Source organism: Nanorana parkeri, unplaced genomic scaffold (genome assembly GCF_000935625.1).
Source record: "Nanorana parkeri isolate BGI_ZX_2015 unplaced genomic scaffold, ASM93562v1 scaffold1482, whole genome shotgun sequence".
Taxonomy (NCBI): Eukaryota; Metazoa; Chordata; class Amphibia; order Anura; family Dicroglossidae; genus Nanorana; species Nanorana parkeri.
Window position 1 is genome coordinate 1 of NW_017307750.1, and position 18,903 is coordinate 18,903.

Genomic DNA, 18,903 nt, shown 5'->3' on the forward strand with positions numbered 1-18,903 from the left:
TTGCGAAGTTTGAGCTATCCAGGTATCAAAATCTTCCTCTCTAGGGGGGACAGGTAACTCCCCTGAGTACAACTGTACAAGAATGCCGCTATACAGAGTCTGTGTGTCCCAATCTGTCAGTGGGAATCACACAGCTCGGCTGCATGCAGTCCTAATTCACCCAGTACCTCACACACAGGCCTGTCTCCTCCAGATCCCCCAGTCAGACTGAGCATGCTCAATCCCTGCAGTTCATACCCCTCCTCCTCCCTCTCGCACAGCATCCTGGGATGTGTAGTTCCAAAGAGCTCTATTAGCAAAGTTGCAGAGTCAGTTCTGCACTTCAATCCCCATAAGTCTCTGCCTCCAGATCACACACGAGGACAAGTTAACTCTTTACAGTTAGGAACAGAAATCGCTGTGATAGCACATATACACATATAACTATATCTATAGGGGCTACATTAGAACAAATCAACTTGCAAAACACAGCAGTGTTTTCCCCTAATCTTCTATTTCTACTGTACTGATGCAAGTGGGCTCTTTTAGCCTCTCTGTCCCTAGCTTTGGCTTGCCATGTGTATCAAGAACACCTGATCACGTTGGTGTGCTAGCAAGACTAGTTAGCTGACAGAGATGAGGGAACCATAAGGCACCTTTCACACGGGCACCATGCATGGATTCCCTGCTGATCGGAGCAGTTTAGAACAGATGTCCCTGCAGTTAATGCAGTGTATAACTTTTCATTTTCTTTACATTCTAATGCAGCGTGGGAAGGGTTGATAAAGTGAGTGGAGGTTTTAAAGCACATTTGGACAGGTAGGCACATTGCACATAAATCACAGGTTAATTTAGAATGGAGATGTGAATTTACTTCCCTATAAATCTTGGATCATTCTATGACTTCCTCAAATTCAAGAGTATGAGAAACTATTATCCACCATTTAGATTTATTATCATAGGTTTGTTATGAGAGATCACTGTCACTAAGTTTGAAAGTGAGGGAAAATCAGTCCCAAGTGTCCCACAGCAAGGGAGGGGAAATCCTCCAATGGTGACAAATGTTTTGGATAGTATTTACCTACTTTCAGAGATATTTCTTTTCACTTTATGTTGTGTCTGCAGGAAAGCAAGTGAAGTTAAACTGCTTAAAAAGATAGAGACAACAAAAAAAACCTGACTGGGGTTTTAACCCTACCCTACTCTATCCCCCAAAAAGCTTTAGCTATACAGAACCTTTGGGCAAATCAAGAACCCCTTTCCTTTCACCCCCTTCTAACTGATCGTTGGCATAAACAAGATGCCTTTCTAAGTTACCTAAAGTAATGGTCACATGAAGTTCAAGTCTCGAGTCTTCTTTCCTCCACTGAGGTCCCACATCAGCTGTCCATGCCACTGCCTGCATGCCATGGACACTTCCTTTTGGGGTCAGCGACACTTCCAATGGTGGGGTCCTCTCTTATTGGGGCAGTAGAGGGACTGGTCCCCAAAGAGATAATAGGCATTAATGGTCCCCAGGGCAAGAAGATGTGTATGTGAACGCCACTGATAATAAAGGTAATTAATGCACAATGCACCAGTTATAACTTGATTTTTGCCTGAAGTTGGGCTTTATTTTAATTTTTTTAATGATAGTGACAAGACCTTGCTTTTACTTTTACTTTACCCAGGAGCTGTAATGCTAAATTGAAGAACTGGTGGTGCAGAAAAGCCAGCTGCCCTTTATGTTAGATTGTAAGCCCTCAGGGGCAGGGCCCTCCTTACCATCTTGTCTTGAATTGTATTGTGATTGTAATGTCTGCCCTATATTGTAAAGCGCTGCGCAAACTGTTGGCGCTATATAAATCCTGTGTAATAATAATAATAATAATAATGTTAGGGTTTAACCAAGGGGCCCCTTTTAGGGTTTCCCTCTTAAAGCTAATAGCAATGCTGAATCGTTTTTATCAGCAACTAAAGCCAATCAAGTTGCCAATGTTTTACAAAATACTCTATACATTTTTAAACAATATGTTTTAAGTTATTATCTGACACTGCCCTGCAGTTGTTTACAGTGAACCTTTCATAAACCTGTTGTAAATGTAGGCAATTCAAACTCAGCATATAATAAAAAAAATACATAAGCAGAGGATTCCTTCTGGAAAAATCCCATAATTAACCTTTGCTTAAGTATTTATTCACTGTACCTCAGTTTTATTTGTCTTGGTGTGTGACAGAAATGGAGAGAATATCTTTGGGTATTTTATGTCCCACTATAAATCTGGTAAATTACACTGTAGAGAGAGATATATGGATAACATATAAACTAAACCATAAACAATGTCCATTTTACCGTTTTTTTTAAGGTAGCTGCTTTTGCGGCATTGCCTTCTGCAACAGGAGAACCGAGCATATCCAGATCTCCTTCATCAGTTCCTATGGTAGAAAATCCAGAAAAAAGTTGTTAGACAAGGTGTCAGCTGCAATATGTTTTCCACGGATAAATTCACACAACATATTCAGAGTTCTTACTGATAAACATCCTGTATGAGAGCATTGTGTAAACAAATTCACTTATTGCCAAGTAACATATAGGATTTGTCTGCATGGGGCCTGAAGCAGTGCTCACTGAAAGATTGTTCAGCTTCTGTTCATGCACATACAATGTCCCTCTTGTGTCTTCATAATTTAGATTTGGTTGTGAGCTTGGAAACAGATCAATCATGTGTCAGATATGACAATATGTGGAGTTAGGATAAAAGTTCTTGCTATTTTTATATATATATTGGGTTTTTATAAAAAAATATTATCCTTAAGGGCTGGTTCACACCACATCCAGTGCGTTCTAGGACGTTTAGGGCCGGGACACACTGGATTTTTTAGAAATATATAATTAATGTAGAACTAAAGTTTTGTAACCAGACATTGCTAGCAGGTAATCTACAGTAAAAGCCTACCTGCTAGCAATGTCTGGTTACAAAAACGTAGTTCAACATTAATTATATATTTCTAAAAAATACTTTTCTCTCAGCATTCAGGCTTTACCAAGTAATTACAGACCTGTAAGTTTAACTTCAATAGTTGGCAAGATACTTGAAAGTTTGATCAAGGATCACATGACATTGTTTTTGCCTGAAAATAATATCAGAAGCGATAGTCAGCACGGATTCACAAAAGACAGAAGTGGTCAAACAAATCTACTTTCTTTTTATGAGGAAGTGTAATACATTGGACAGAGGAATGCCTGTGGCTCCGCTGTGCCCGTTGCGAGCCCGGGACCAGCATAGTTCCTCTCTGACAGGGGTTTAGAGGGAGATCGGTACACGATCTCCCTCCGGTCCCCTCTCCGCTGTAAGAATGCGGAAGTGTTGTATATTACATCACTTCCGCATTCTTGTGTCACTCTCCCGCTTCAGACGCGGACGCAGACCTGTGAAAACGACGATTGCGCCCATTACGCCACACATGTTACATATCGACCGCAAACTTCGCAGTGAGAGCAATAATTTGAGGGCCATCAATCACTGATAACACTAAACTTTTGAGCTGTAAAAGCTTTTAAAGCGTCGCCTATGGTCTATTTTGCTTTACATGTTCAGTGTCTATTTACCCGACATGGGTAAAAAATTGGGTCATAATAAATGTTTCCTAACATAATGTAAAAAAAAAAAACCTGCAGTGGTGATTAAATACCACCAAAAGAAAGCTCTATCTGTCCCCAAAAAATGGTATAAAATTCATTTCAGTACAGCGTTGCATGACGGAATAAATGTCAGTCAAAGTACCACAGCGCTGAATACTGAAAATGCGCCCCTCCAAATTTGGGTGCACGCCAACACAGGCTCTTGTAGGGCGGCCAATAAGACGAGAACTGGGATATGAAGATGTCATCTCCCTGCCTCTCCCAAAGCTGTACGCCGCTGTAGAGAGGTAAGACAGGGCAGTCTACATGCCCAATCATTGTAATAAATAACAAATACTTGAGCTGTAGAAAATAATAAGAAATCATGCAAGTACATGTTCCAGGCTAAAATGTAATTTTAGCCTGAAACATGTACTAGCATGTAAATGGCTAAAAAAAGTAAATGTTTGTTTATTAAAGAAGTTGTTAAAAAAAAATATATATATACCCTCTAAGTAAGGGCTTATTCACACTAGAGCAGCAGCCGCTGGAACGCACAGCAATTGCTCACTAACTTTCCCCTTTGTTCTGGGACACCACAGCCCCCCCGTTTTTCAAACTATGATCTGGCCCCCAGCAATGTCTGAGGGACAGTGAACTGGCCCCATGTTTAAAAAGTTTGAGGACCCCTGCTCTAACCACATAAGTGTCTTACAGCTGAGTAAGTTTGGCTGAGGAACACAAAAGAAAACTCTGCCTCCAGGAGTTTGACTTGGTCTTCAGGAGATACAGTAGCTTGGCTACTGCAGACTCCTAAAAAATCTTAACACAAGGCTGGCACAAACATTACATTTATCTGGGTGTCTGCTTCAGGAGATCCCTTTCTTAGCTTCAGAAACTGACACAAACTTGTTATTGCAATTAAGAGGACAACATTTTCATTTTTTCTTTATACCTTATATTTGCAGAAAATACCACTTATTGTCAGTGCTGCAAAAGAATTACAACATACACTGTCAGGACCAAAAAAAAACCTACCACTCACGCTAATATTTGGTTGGACCGCCTTTATCTTTGATTACGGCATGCATTCGCTGTGGCATCATTTCGACAATTTATCACCAATATCTTGTGGTAATGATGGGAGAGTCAGACCACTGCATAAAATCTTCTCCAGTACATCCCAAAGATTCTCAATGGGGTTAAGGTCTCAGTGCTGATTTTACTGCACCTTTGTGAGTATACATTTTACTACTGGTTTATAAAAAAAGAAGGCGATTCTCCACATGTCAGGAGCTCTGTGTTTTAAAGAAAAAAATCTATTTATGGAAAAATCTGGTCATTCAGTATATCCAGTTAGGCAGCTGACCTCATTTTTGGGGACATAACGTTGCTGAACCTAGACCTGACCAACTACAGCAACCCCACATCATAACACTTACCCAATGAAAGGCTCTTACCGATTTGCTTAGCAAAATCCAGGTGGTGACTCTTTTTTTGCCAGGCAGTGTAATTGGGTATAGGAGAAATTGAAAACTACAAATTCAATGCAAAGAAGGGTTTGCATCACTGAAACTCATAGACATAAAACATTTGGTGTCAAAAACAACAACCCTCTGCCAGGGCCATCTTTAGCGCAGGGCAAATTTTTTTTCTTGGTGGGGGGCCCCGAGGGGGCCCAAGAAAATGTTTGCCCAGGGTCCGATCAATATTAAAGACGGGCCTCCCCTCTGCTAGGATCACTCTTTCTGTAAATGTTTTTGGGGTTTTTTCTACTGGTCCCTACTTGGCTTAGTACAGGCAGTCCTCGAGTTACATACGACTTCTATTTACAAACGGAGGCTATTACTGTACAGCAGGATTAGTTGTAATACTGCCACACTCGTGCTGACGAGGAGTGCCTGCCTTTTTGTGTCTGGTTCGTAGTACTGTACGTACATTACAGGATGTTGGCTCTTGTTAGACATGCAGACGAGGGGTGCCCACCCCTTCTTCCGGGTCACTGTGAGGTTTTTACTGCTGTCTGTATCCTCATTAGAAAGATTTAATCTCACTTCCTGTCCTTGAGACAACAGGAAGTGAAAGGAAATCTACCCCTAGGAAGGGAAATTCACTCCTGTAAGAGTGATCATGGGAAAAAGGTGTCTCCACTGAAGCTTTATCAGCAATCCTTGTTTCCACGACAACCCAAAATTTTCAAAATCCAATTGTCACAGGGACAGAAAGTGAGGTGAAATCTTCTGAACAGGGGCACACACAGCAAAACAAACATTACAGGGGGTAAACCCTACCCTGAGCTATCCAAAAAAAAAAAAGACATTTTGGGCTGGAGTTACTCTTAAAAAAATTACCTGTTCCAACTTACATACAAATTCAACTTAAGAACAAACCTACAGACCCTATCTTGTTCGTGACCAGGGAACTGCCTGCATATACAGTAATATCTCACTGCATAAATACTGTATGCTTAACTGATGTATTTGAATTGATACTAATAAAGGGGGGAAATTGTGGCAATTAACTACACAGGGAAGGCCCACCACATTGTTTCTGCCTAACAATCTGGTCTTGCTCCAGTGTACTCTGCCTAGTCTTTTATTTTCTCATACCGAGGTGCCACCCCAAAAAAGCTGAAATTACAAAAGGGGGTGCCTACTCAGTAAGCTGATGGGCAAGAGGAAAGGGGTCATTTGAAAATTTTACAGGAAGGTAAGAGCTCAGGATAGTGGGGCACAGATCTTACTAGAAAAGTGCTGTCACTTTCTGTATTCTATGCAATTATAATACAAATATAAATTAGTGGATCAAAAAGTATGTACATTCTAACAACGCCTGAGAGATGAAACTGTTCATACGTTTCAACTGAGTATTTTACTGTTTGGTTGTGGTCGCCCTTTAACTGTTTGACTGCTTTTTCTTGCAACAGAAGATAAACTATTATGTGCACCATCAAAATGTTGTTTCTGTGCCCAGTCCGTCCAGTGCTGACAGTACTGCCCATACAAAGCAAAATATGATGGTAAATATCATAAATATGAAGTAATACTGATGGGAGTAGAGCTTTTTTTTCCTAGTTCAGACCTGCTCAAGTATGACCTGCTGAGGAGCAAAGCAAACCAACAGTGTCTAAAATTCAAATCCCAGGATATCTGAATAACATATTCACAGGGCATTGGTCACCAATTAAAGGTAAATTCTGTTTTATAGGAAGGCATAAAGGTTTTGCTATAATAATTGTGCCATCATGCTATATGTCTACTCTAGCTATAAACTGACACAACAGATTAGAGTTTACTAAAGTCAAAACAATAGAGCATAAATTCTGATTGATAGCCACTCTTTGCAGACAACGCTATGCCTTGCTGACTAAGCCTGATAGGGTTTAATGGAATTCTTTTAAATGTTTGCACATTACTTAATGTTAAAAAGCAAAGAGCAAAAGATGAAAAGTGTGTGTTCTTTTAAATTGAGTAAGAGTATAATCTGTGATAGATATTCCTATTTATCCATCTCACGCTTATACTGAATTTGGCAGGGGTGTGCATCAGATGTGAAATTACATCATTGTGGGGGTAGTGTAATAAAGTCATCATACCATGACTGTGGGTACCACTCACAGTTATTCACATTTGTATTACTCTTCAGTGCCTGGAGAAGCTCATGATGCCAGCTCACTGCAAATCTAAAAAACACACTGGGGGAAGTGATCAAAACTGGAGCAGACAAAATTTGAAGCAGTGGCCCAGGGCAACGAATCAGCTTCTCTCTTCAGTTTGTTCAGTCAAGTTTATAAAATGAAAGAGAAGCTGATTGGTTGCCATGCACAGCTGCTCCACATTTTGTCTGCTCCAGCTTTGATAAATTTCCCTAACTGTAATGAATTAGGGTTCCCTGTTAAATTAATAGTGAGGGCTGCTTCCTGAGCCCCATCATGCCATGCAGACCTCTGCAGTAATTTGTATTCACTTTCAATGCCCAATTGAAAATTTCACTTTAACTCTGCAAGGTATGAACTGAAAAACGATTTTGTTAGTAAATGGTTCAAAATACTCTTTTCTCTCTGCTTTCAGCCCTCACACTCCAGTGCTCTGTACTGCCATAGCTGAGTAACAGCCACTCCCCTCAGCACATGTCCTCATAGAGACCTGTATTGCAGAGAAGGAGTGGGGCTGGGTCTGGCTATAAGAGAACTGAGTCTGATGTTACAGCTTCTGTAACAGGAAGGTGGAGATTTGGCACTATAAAAATAGAGATTGTCTAACAGCAAATCTATTTGTGAAACTTCATTTGGGCTTTAAAGTTACATTAATGGAGCAATCTTTTACTTCAGGATCCATAAGGCACATATCTCATCATACATTTTGTGTACAGTTTCTAATGCTTTTACCCTTTCAAGTATTTTATTTTATTGTTTTCGTCAACACATATTAAGACACATTTATCATACAACCATACAATAAAATAACATCCATCTAGGAATGACACTACTCGTCTAGCCCAATTGATTTCCTATTCTCATCCTAATACATATATACAAATACATACAGATAGCCTTTAGGGTAGAGGATACAACGTTACCGTTATATACAATATTAGGAAGGGTACGTTCTTATAGAGATATATTTTACCAGTCATTATTTTGACTTTCCTAGCATCTAGCTAGCACCCTAGTCCCCTCCATCTAATACATTACATGGGTTAATCCCGTTAAAAAACAATATATTTCCCTAATGATTTTCCTTTTAAATATGAAATCCTAGAGCTGTTCTACTAATAATAATAACTAGTAGCCACCAAATTTGGCCGTTCAGTAATCCCTGCCTAGATGATGTTTATAAAAACTGACACATTAACTTACATATCCGACCTACACAACTACCTAAACAAAACAAAAAGGGAAAAAGAAAGAGAAAAAAAAGGGGGGAGGGGGGGGAGAGAAGGGAACCAAAGAAAGGAGGGGGAAAAATAGGGAAAACCAATTAAAATATAACTAACCAAGGAGCCCAGTTTCAGAGTAGGGAACCAGTTAATTGATTTGGTCTGGGCAGACTAAGCCCCAAAATTCTTCACTCACTCTCATATTGCTACACAGCCTTCATAAGCCAGCCACGGGTCACATGTTAACTCGAACTGTGCAACTTTATCCAGAAGAATACTAGCCAATTTTTCATGAGTCATGATCCAAGACAACTTGATCTTTACTTGTCTCAATGGCCTTAGCAATCGCAATTTTGGCTGCCAGGAACATGAACATTATCAGTCGTGTACAGTGTCTAGGTACCCCGGGAAGGGTATCATTAAGGAGAGCATACCCAGGATCTCTAGGGACACGCACACCCGTGACCTTGAAGATCAAATTGAACACCCTTCCCCAAAATGCACGAATGCGGGGACAGGCCCACCACACGTGGTACATGGTGCCCCCGAGCTCACATCCTCGAAAACATAGGGGAGATGATCCTGGATACATAAGAGCAAGTCTAGAGGGCACCAGGTACCACCTGGAGAAAACCTTAAGATTGGCTTCCATCAGTGAGACATTAAGCAGGCCCCCTGATTGTCACTCTTGAGCGACACCTCCATACCTCCTCCCACACTTCCCTGCTCAAATCCCGTTCCCAGGGCTGTTTGGGAGGAGATTGTAACATTATGGAATACAGTAGGGAGATAGCCCTCTTTGGTTAATAGAGTGGAGGCACCAGTGTTCATACGGGCTGAGGTCACTACCTGGATCACTTTGTGCTGTTATCTTACGTAAAAAATGAGTAATCTGATAATAACGAAACAACTCCGATGATGGCATGCCCAGATGCTCCCTGCAGTATTCCAAAGTCAGAGGTCTCCCCCTCTTGAAATATTGACCAATTCTATATAAGCCTTTGTCCAACCACCATTGGAACGATTTAGAGTGATTTCCAGGTGCAAATACCGGATTTTGATATAAAGGGGCCAGGGGAGTATGATGTGAACTGATGTTTCTATGGGTTTTTACACGGTCCCAAAGAGCCAAAGAGTTAGAGAGGGTAGGGGCCATAATGGGTGGACATAATCTAGAGGGTAGCCATTTCAATAGGTCTAAAGGCCTATCTCTAGCTGCCTCGGATTCCATGGATACCAATCTGGTGGCTCCTCTTTAGAATATATTACAGATAACTGGGCTATACGTGCAGCCCGGTAGTAGTAATGTATATTTGGAACCCCTAATCCCCCCGGACTCTCTGGTACTATAAAGCGTGGTCCTCGGTATAAACTTCACCAAAGTGGATTGAAATCTGGCCAATTCTGATCTAGGGACCAGGATTGGAAGAGCTCTAAATTAATATAACAATCGCGGGAGAAGAGTCATTTTGATAGCGTTTATTTTCCCTAGCCGGGATTGGTTATAGGACGACCACCTATCCAGGTCCCCCCTCAGTTTCCTAAAAATAGGAGGGAAATTTGCTTGATACAAGAGATCGAAAGAGGAGGCAAGGTTAATCCCTAAATAGGGTAACGTGGTAGACGGCCAAGAGAAAGGAAACGCCCCTTTTAACACATTGACTAACTCGAGGGGCAAATTTATGTTCAAGGACCTGGTTGCATTTATCTGAAGCCCAGACATCTTCGCAAATCTATCAAGGGAAGACATTACCTTAGGGAGGGTAATCAATGGCCGTATCTGGTCAATACGCTCTCGGAGAGCCTTCGTTGGATTCTGTTTATGTGCCTTGGTCAAAGTCAGCAATTCCCCTTCTAATTTAGAAATATGAGATGTCTGTTGGCGTTTCTTACGTGTAGCAATAGAAATAAGATGCCCTCTTATAGTAGCTTTATGAGCCTCCCAGTTGGTAATTGATGAGGATACTGAGGAAGTGTTAATACGAAAATATTCAATCAATGCGCTCTGGACTTCTGAAACTATCCCTAGATCACTAAGAAGTGAATCATTAAGTCTTCAGTGGCCCATTCCTTGAACGGGTTGGGCCAAAGAAGAAGTAATTATGATTATAGCACGGTCAGACCAGGAAACCTCTCTAATTTTTACAGATCTAATACCAGCCAACATCCGAGGCGTAACAAAAATATGATCTATACGAGCATAAGTTGAATGAACGTGAGAAAAATGAGTGTAGTCCCTAGTAGAGGAATTACACTCCCGCCACGCATCCACCACATTATGCAAGTGGAGGAGTTTTGCCAGCCTTAATCCACTAATGCTTTTAAACGCACCAACAATGCACAAATGTGAATGAAACTTAAACCAGACCTTTACCCATATCTTTAAAATAACAAAGCCACCTTTAGAAATGTTTAGTAATGACAATCTACAAACACATACTTCGAGATAATTGCAGGCTTTGTATTCTTTGCATACCTTATTTCTCTTCTCTTCCCCAGTCTTCTGACAGTGGTCATGTTTACTAAGGGCAGATTACTAGCTCTCCTTTTACATCCCGGTTTTCCTGCAAATGTGGCTGCAGGCAAACCAGGCTGCAGCAAACAAAGCTAGCAGAGTACTGTCCTGCATTAAAAAGGGAGTGTACTGTAGAGACAAAGCAATTATTTTGCCACGTTATAGATTACTGGTTTGGCCTCATCTTGAGTATATGGTTCAGTTTGGGTCACTAGTCCACAGAAAAGATGTCCTTGATCTGGAGAGAGTCCAAAGAAGAGAAACTAAGCTAATTAGGGGCTGGAGGGTCAAATCTATGATACAAGGTTGCTAAATTTAAACTTGTTCACACTGAATGTGAGGATATTAAAAGGAGAACTATGAGGTGAGTGCTTTTCACTCATCCTCATAGTTCTAGCCGACCTGTGACAATGAGACTGTCACAGGTCGGCTCAGTAGATCGGGAAGTGAGCGAACACATACCGGCGTTCGCTCACTTCTCGATCCTGTCACGGCAGAGAGCCTTGACAGGGGAGGGGCTGGATTCCCCCCTCCCCGCTCTGATCCTCCAGCACTGACTGGCGGAACGGACGGGGAAGGGGGCGGGTACAGCTGGCTCTGCCTCTAGATAGGCAGATCCAGCTATCACTCATGCAGCTGGGCGGATCCAGACATAATTGTCTGGATCCGTTTCAGCTGCGGCGTCTCAGTATACCGCTGCAGCTCGCGGTATACTGAGCTTAGGGTGACGAGAGGACGCTAGTTTGTGTCCTCCCGTTACCCTTAGGAGAACTATGGGGAAAAGCCCTAACCCCATAGTTCTCTTTTAAGAGGGGACGTGATTTTGATGTACATGTTTAGTGGTGATGGCAACATCAGCACTAAACGTTTTACTGTAATCTCCCTAACAAAGACTAGAGGCCACCACCTAAAACTGGTGGAGAAAAGATTTATCCACAAAGGCATAAATTAGAGCGGTTACATTTTGGAACTCTCTGCCGCAAGCAGTGGTATCTGCAGAGAATATTGATTCATTCAAAAATCAATTAGATTCCATCATAAGAGACCGTAACATACAGGGTACAGTTACTTTTAAATACTAGATGACACAGGGACTCATATACACACGCACGCATGCACGCACAGACACACAAAGGTTGAACTTGATGGATCTGTGTGTTTTTTCAACACTTAAATACTATGTAACTATGTGACTAGGACATGTGACCATGTGCATCATCTCAGATCTTGTGAGATTACAGATGAGGTTTCCCAGCAATGCAATCCCAGTGTGCATTGCTTTGCCAAACTGAAGTCGTTTTGCCCTTTTAAAGCAGGACGTGAATGCTCTCCAAGTGTAATACACAGCATTTTACACCTGACATGTCTATGCTATTATTAATCATCATGCAAAGAGGGAGGCATTGGTAGAATCTGATTTTTGAGTGTAAAGCTCAGCTTTAAAGGAGAACTATGTGGTCAGTGTTTTTCCCCATAGTTCTCCTCAGGGTAACGGGAGGACACAAAATAGCGTCCTCCCGTTACCCTAAGCTCAGTATACTGCAAGCTAGAGCTCGCGGTATACTGAGACACCGCAGCCGGAGCGGATCCCGCCGTAGATGACGGGATCCGCCCAGGTGCGTGAGTGACAGCTGGCTCTGCCTATCTAGAGGCAGAGCCAGCTGTACCCGCCCCCTCCCCCGTCCGTTCCGCCAGTCAGCGCTGGCAGATCGGAGCGGGGAGAGGGGAATCCAGCCCCTCCCCCTGTCACGGCAGAGAGCCGTGACAGGATCGAGAGGCGAGCGAACCCGGTATGTGTTCGCTCACCTCCCGATCTACTGAGCCGACCTGTGACAGTCTCATTTTCACAGGTCGGCTAGAACTATGAGGTGAGTGAAAAGCACTCACCTCATAGTTCTCCTTTAAGCGTTTACCAAGTGTAGACAGCTGTTTGCACATGGTCAACTTCATTTCATCTACAGTGGTTTACTGCACCATTAATCACAATTGGAACCTCTATCAAAGCCTAGTCTGTCATAAAAGCCTCTTCAGCCCATTCAGCAGTTTGTTTGTTTTTTGTGCGCTGAGCTGAGCATGTGCAGCTCAGTGCACAGATCTGGCAGGCGGAAACCGGGAGGAAGGTGTAAGCGCTGGAAAAAGAGGGGGTTTCCTTGCTTTCTAATCTCCATCTCACGGGCAATATAGAATGCTTTCATAACATTTTAGATCCTTTTACTAACTTTTCACACCTCTCCAAGAAAGGATTATGGTCATTCAGTGCAGTAAAAATGGGCCCATCAAATATGAAAGTCGTTATCTGCTCAGAACCTTGGCATTATGAAAGTTGTTTATGGTCAGTGGTGCCAACTTGTTCAGTGTCACCACTTTGTACATTATTCTACTTCTGGTCCTACGAAAAGGAAGTTGGGCCTGAAAAAAAATCAGCACAAAGACTTCAACAAAGTGCCGACTTCACGAGGTGTATAGCAATATGAGCTGCTAGTGAGAAAGCTGGTCGGATGTCCAGTGAAACATCTTCAAGAAAAATACAGCAAGTCCAGTTGCTTTTACTTATTATTTTACAGATATACCATGACCTAGATGAATGAGAACCTTTACAGACATGCTGGTGAAGGGTCCAGCAACCTTCAACATAAATTTAAAGCCACTGCCACTCCTGTCTGGGCTGCAACAGGAAGTTTTTACATCATGTATGTTACCCTGTGCTAATCCTCAGGAAGAGCCATACGCTGCATTCATTAAATTTATACTGAATCTTCCTAGAATTAAGAAAAGCTTTCTTACAGAGGGAAATACATCAGATGTTAGAGTCTAATGGGATGACACCTCGCAATTCATTTTTGGATGTTAAATTGCAGCTTATGTAATATTATTATTATTATTATTTTATAGGATTTATATATGGCTAAGAGTTTGCACAGCGCTTTACAATACAAGGAAGACATTACAATCACAATACAATTCAAGACAAGATGGTAAGGAGGGCCCTGCCCCTGAGGGCTTACAATCTAAAAGGGAGGGGGAAATGATACATGATGAGGTAGCTGTGGGGGGATGAGACAATTAATAGACAATTAATACACAATTAAAGCAAGTAATAGACAATTATTGAGACCAGTTTAAAAAATTTGGGCTTTTGTTTGTGCACAGCACTTTTCTATGTGTAAGACAACTGTATAATGCTGGGCCTTTAGTCTTGTGGCCCCAAGACTTTCCATGAATGTAAAACATGTGTCCCTTCTACCGTGCAATGCCACTGTGAAAAATAAACAGACAGAAAAAAAAAGAAATACAAGAATCTGGTTCCTATAGCCAAAGAAGTTTTGAAAAGTAACATGCGATTCTGTGTGGTTTGTCTGCCAAAAGTTATAATGACAACAAACCCAACATTAACGGGTCCTAGGAGGACCTCCAACAAGTACCTCTCTGCCATATGGCATGTCTCTCACCTGGGGAAGAAATCTTGTCTCCTCTGTACAAGGAAACTCCCAGTCTGGGCAGCTGGCATCTGCTTGAGTTCTTCTACAGCTGGGTCAGTAGGCACACAACAAATGAAGGGAAAGGTGGTCTTCCACTCACTTTACTTCCTTTAAGATGTTCTGCTCAAACAATCCTTTAGGTTGTAGAAAGGTTGGAGTGCAACGCTCGGACTTGATGGAATAAGCGGAGCTGTTTCCAGCAGTTCTTCCTGTGCTTGCACCTGTGCTTTTCTTCCGCAGATCCTGCTTGGCATGGCTAACAAACAAGAAATGTGTTCACTGGATTACCTACAGAGGTGGAACCAAATGCGTCTGCTTTGCTCTCTTGCCAGAACTGATAGGGCTTGCTGAATTCATTTTCCTGAGAAGCCACACATCTTGCACACAGTAAACACTGTGATAAGGTTTGGAAATTTCAGGGCTGTGATGTGGTCAGATCAGAAGCTAGATGGAGACACCCAGTGGCTGAACTTGATAATACAAACACTTTTCTAGAGTCAAAGTGACCAGAGGAAGGGTGTGACAGTGATCAATGCATGTAAGATTATTCAGGTATGATTGAGAAAATGTATCATTGTAACCCTTAAAAGTATATTGAATGCCTAAACTTTTTTTTCTTAGAGTAACAAATGGTTAAAGCTGAACTCTGCAGAAAAGTTTTATTATAGATATTAAACTAACAGTAAGATAACCCTAATATTATGTATACGGTGTGTGAATGACTGGGGCTTAGTATAAAATTCATACCTTGTTACAAACTGGATCCTACACACAGCACTGTCATTCCAGGAGCAGTGGGAAAAAGAGTAGGGGCTGCAGCAGTAAAGGGCTCCTCAAAGCTTTACCAATAAAAAGTGTCGCACTACGATTCAAATGTCAGAAATCAATAAGCACATATAAGAGATTTTTTTCAAATGTAAACAAAAGTGGGATTTATCAAAACTGGGGCAGAGAAAACCTGGAGCAGCTGTGCTTGGCAATCAATCAGCTTCTCTTTGATTTTCAAATCTAAACTGAAGTGAGAAGCTGATTGGTTGCCATGGGCAAGTGCTCCAGATTTTGTCTGCTCCAGTTTTGATAAATTCCCCCTTGTGTATCCCAGATGGAATGCCGCTCACCTTATACACAAGTAATATATAGCTGTCTTGCTGCACTCCTTACCAGTATAGGATGTTCCTTGAAATCCATTTGGGTGCTCGTAGTGACCTCGGATGGCAACGCGAAGACATACAAGTTTGCAAAAGGATGCCACCAGCACACCATTGAAGTGAAATCGACAAAAGTCCATTTATAAAATTGAGTACTTTCATTCCAGTACAAGCGCATTCGGGGGCTGCACAGGGTCCCCTTCCTCATTCACAAAAAGCCTTGTATTTTTCAAACGAATACAAAGCATTCTGCAAATGGAGGAGAAAAGGGGAGGGGAAAGGAGGGGCAGTTATGTTGCATTATCTATCCTCCTCCATTTACAGAATGCCTTGTGTGTAGAAACTGGATGAAAAAATGTTCAATCTCAAACTGCAAAGCGGATTTTTTACTGTAAGGGGAGGTAAAATTGTGGAATTCCCTTTTCCCAAGTAGTGGTATCAGCTGAATGTATTGAATCATCGTCCCTCAGAAAACACAATAAACAGGGGTACAGGTACAGGTTTAGTAACTCAAACACACAAACGCGTACATGCACACATACATAAGTTGAACTCAGTGGACTTTTGTCTTTATTCAACCTCAACAACTATGTTAAAAAATACAAGGCTTTTTTTTGTAAATGGGTGAGGAGTGAGCAAAATAAAATCTTTGCCTGGAATTCAGCTTTAAAACCCTGTCACATTTTCCCAATGGTGAGAATTGTCTCCACTTTGTATCTTCAGATACAACAGGAAGTAAGAGGAGATCTTTTGAAAATAATGGACATCCCCTTTTAGACAGCTGGAACAAAATTTTAGATTTTCCCAGCACTTTCAGTACCAGTGACAATGGTCACCAGGACTACCAAAAGGAGTCCAGATGGGTCAGAGAGACCCCTTTTTTCAATGAATGAACAGTTCAACTGAGGTGCGAATTGTGGATATGCCCAGGATATTTAATTGGACCAATTCTCCAGGTTCAGATTGGCTCATCCCTACTGTTGATCATGGTGGGATATCTATAACAGTATGGCCAGCCATGGTTTGGAAGTCATTAGGTCAATTTTTTTCTCTGTATGGTTGTACAATGGTAAAAGAATGAAGCTCATTTACAGGACCATGTACGGACGCAAACACTGTTCCCTCATTATGTTGCCATAGTCTATGAAAATAATGCCCTCCAAGCATTGCTAAAATAATTCAAAAGTGATTTAGTGAACACAATAATGATGAATTTGCATGACCTTACTTATCACCAGATTGAAACGTTACTGAGTTTTTATGGATGTTGATGGAGCACAGATTGGAAAGAAGATGCTCACCTTCTCCATCCTTTAAAGTGAGCCTGTGATTGGCCCTTGCAGGCAAAGCAACAGTTTGACTTTGATGTTTGACTTTGATGTCCCCTTCCCAGTTGCACATACACACATATCCACTGTGGGGGTATAGCTCGAATGTGGGATCACCTTCCCTGGAAAAAAAACAGTCCAGGCAGCAAAGTTCTTTTTCTCTCTGAACACATCCAACATGTAGCTCTCTCAGAAGGCTGTCTGAGTCCCAGGCCAGAGCAAAACCATGTCTCAGCCTTCCCCTTTTATCTCACCTGGACAAGCACTCATCAAGCAATCAACTATCCAGGTGAGACACAAAGCCCGAGCTGGACTATCCAGACCCAAAGTCAAAGCGAAACCCTGGTCAGGGTTCCGCTATTCCTGCACATAGGATAGAAAGCGAGGGGAAACATACCGCCCCTGAATGATGTCCCCTCTCCTTATGTCACATATTCCCCCCCTCTGCTCAAGCCACTGTGGTTGAGCAACTGTCATGGAGAGGCAATGGACCCGTGAGAGGGCATCCGCATTGGTCTGAAGCTTCCCCGCTCTGTGCTCCACTGTAAACTTAAAAGCCTGTAAAGCCAAGAACCACCTCGTAACCCGGCTGTTCCTTTCTTTACTTTCGCACATCCATTTGAGAGGGCTATGGTCAGTGATCAGTTTGAACTGCCTACCCAACAGGTAATATTTGAGGGCGTCCAAGGCCCATTTGATAGCCAAACATTCTTTCTCAACAATGGCATAATTCCTCTCGTGTTTATTAAGCTTCCTGCTGAGATAGACCACAGGGTGCTCCTCCCCCTCTCTGATGTGGGACAGTACAGAGCCCAGACCCACATCAGAGGCATCCGTCTGTACTACAAACTCCTTTGTGAAATCTGGGGTCACAAGCACCGGTTGAGCACACAAAGCTTGCTTCAACCTCTTAAATGCCTCATCCGCCTCAGAATTCCAATTAATCATGACTGACTTTCTACCCTTTGTCAAATTAGTCAGTGGAGCCGCAATGGTGGCAAAATGGGGGATGAAGCGCCGATAGTAGCCCGTGATCCCAAGAAATGCTCTCACTTGTTTTTTTATTTATAGGTTGGGGCCACTTTTGAATCGCCTCAAGCTTATTGATTTGAGGCTTTACCAAACCCCGACCAATGATATAACCCAAATATTTTGCCTCCTCCAACCCCATGGCACACTTTTTTGGGTTGGCTGTGAGTCCAGCCTTCCTAAGAGAGTCAACTACTGCTTGCACCCGTACCAAATGAGACTGCCAGTCAGGGCTGTGTACTACTACATCGTCCAAATAAGCCGCTGCATACTGTCGATGAGATCTCAGTATTCTATCCATCATTCGTTGGAATGAGGCAGGGGCACCATGCAAACCAAACAGCATCCTCTTATACTGGAGTATTCTCTACCTCGGGGGTAGAGAATGCTGTCTTTTCTTTTGCACTGTCAGTCAGGGGTATTTGCCAGTATCCCTTAGTCAGATCTAATGTGGTTATATATCGGGCAGTTCCCAGTCTGTCAATGAGGTCATCCACCCGAGGCATCGGGTAGTCATCAAATTTGGACACATTATTTAACTTTCTAAAATCATTGCAAACCCTTATGCTTCCATCTGGTTTTGGAACCAGCACGATTGGACTTGACCAATCACTATGGGACTCTTCGATCACCCCCAATTCTAACATTTCTTTATTTCTTCCGTGACCGCTTCTCATCTAGCTTTGGGTATTCTATACGGCTTTATATTTACATGAACACCAGGTTCAGTAATTATGTCATGCTGTATGACTGTGGTCAATCCAGGCATTTCAGAGAAAAAAATCTGTATTTCTTCTCAGAAACTCTTTTACCTCCTTATGTTGAGCCACCGATAAGGTTTCAGCTATTGGGACCGCAGGTGTGGAGGGGCCTGTATTTTTTCGAGGGGTTGGGATAGCCACCAGGGCTTCTCTGTCCCTCCAGGGCTTTAAGAGGTTGACATGAT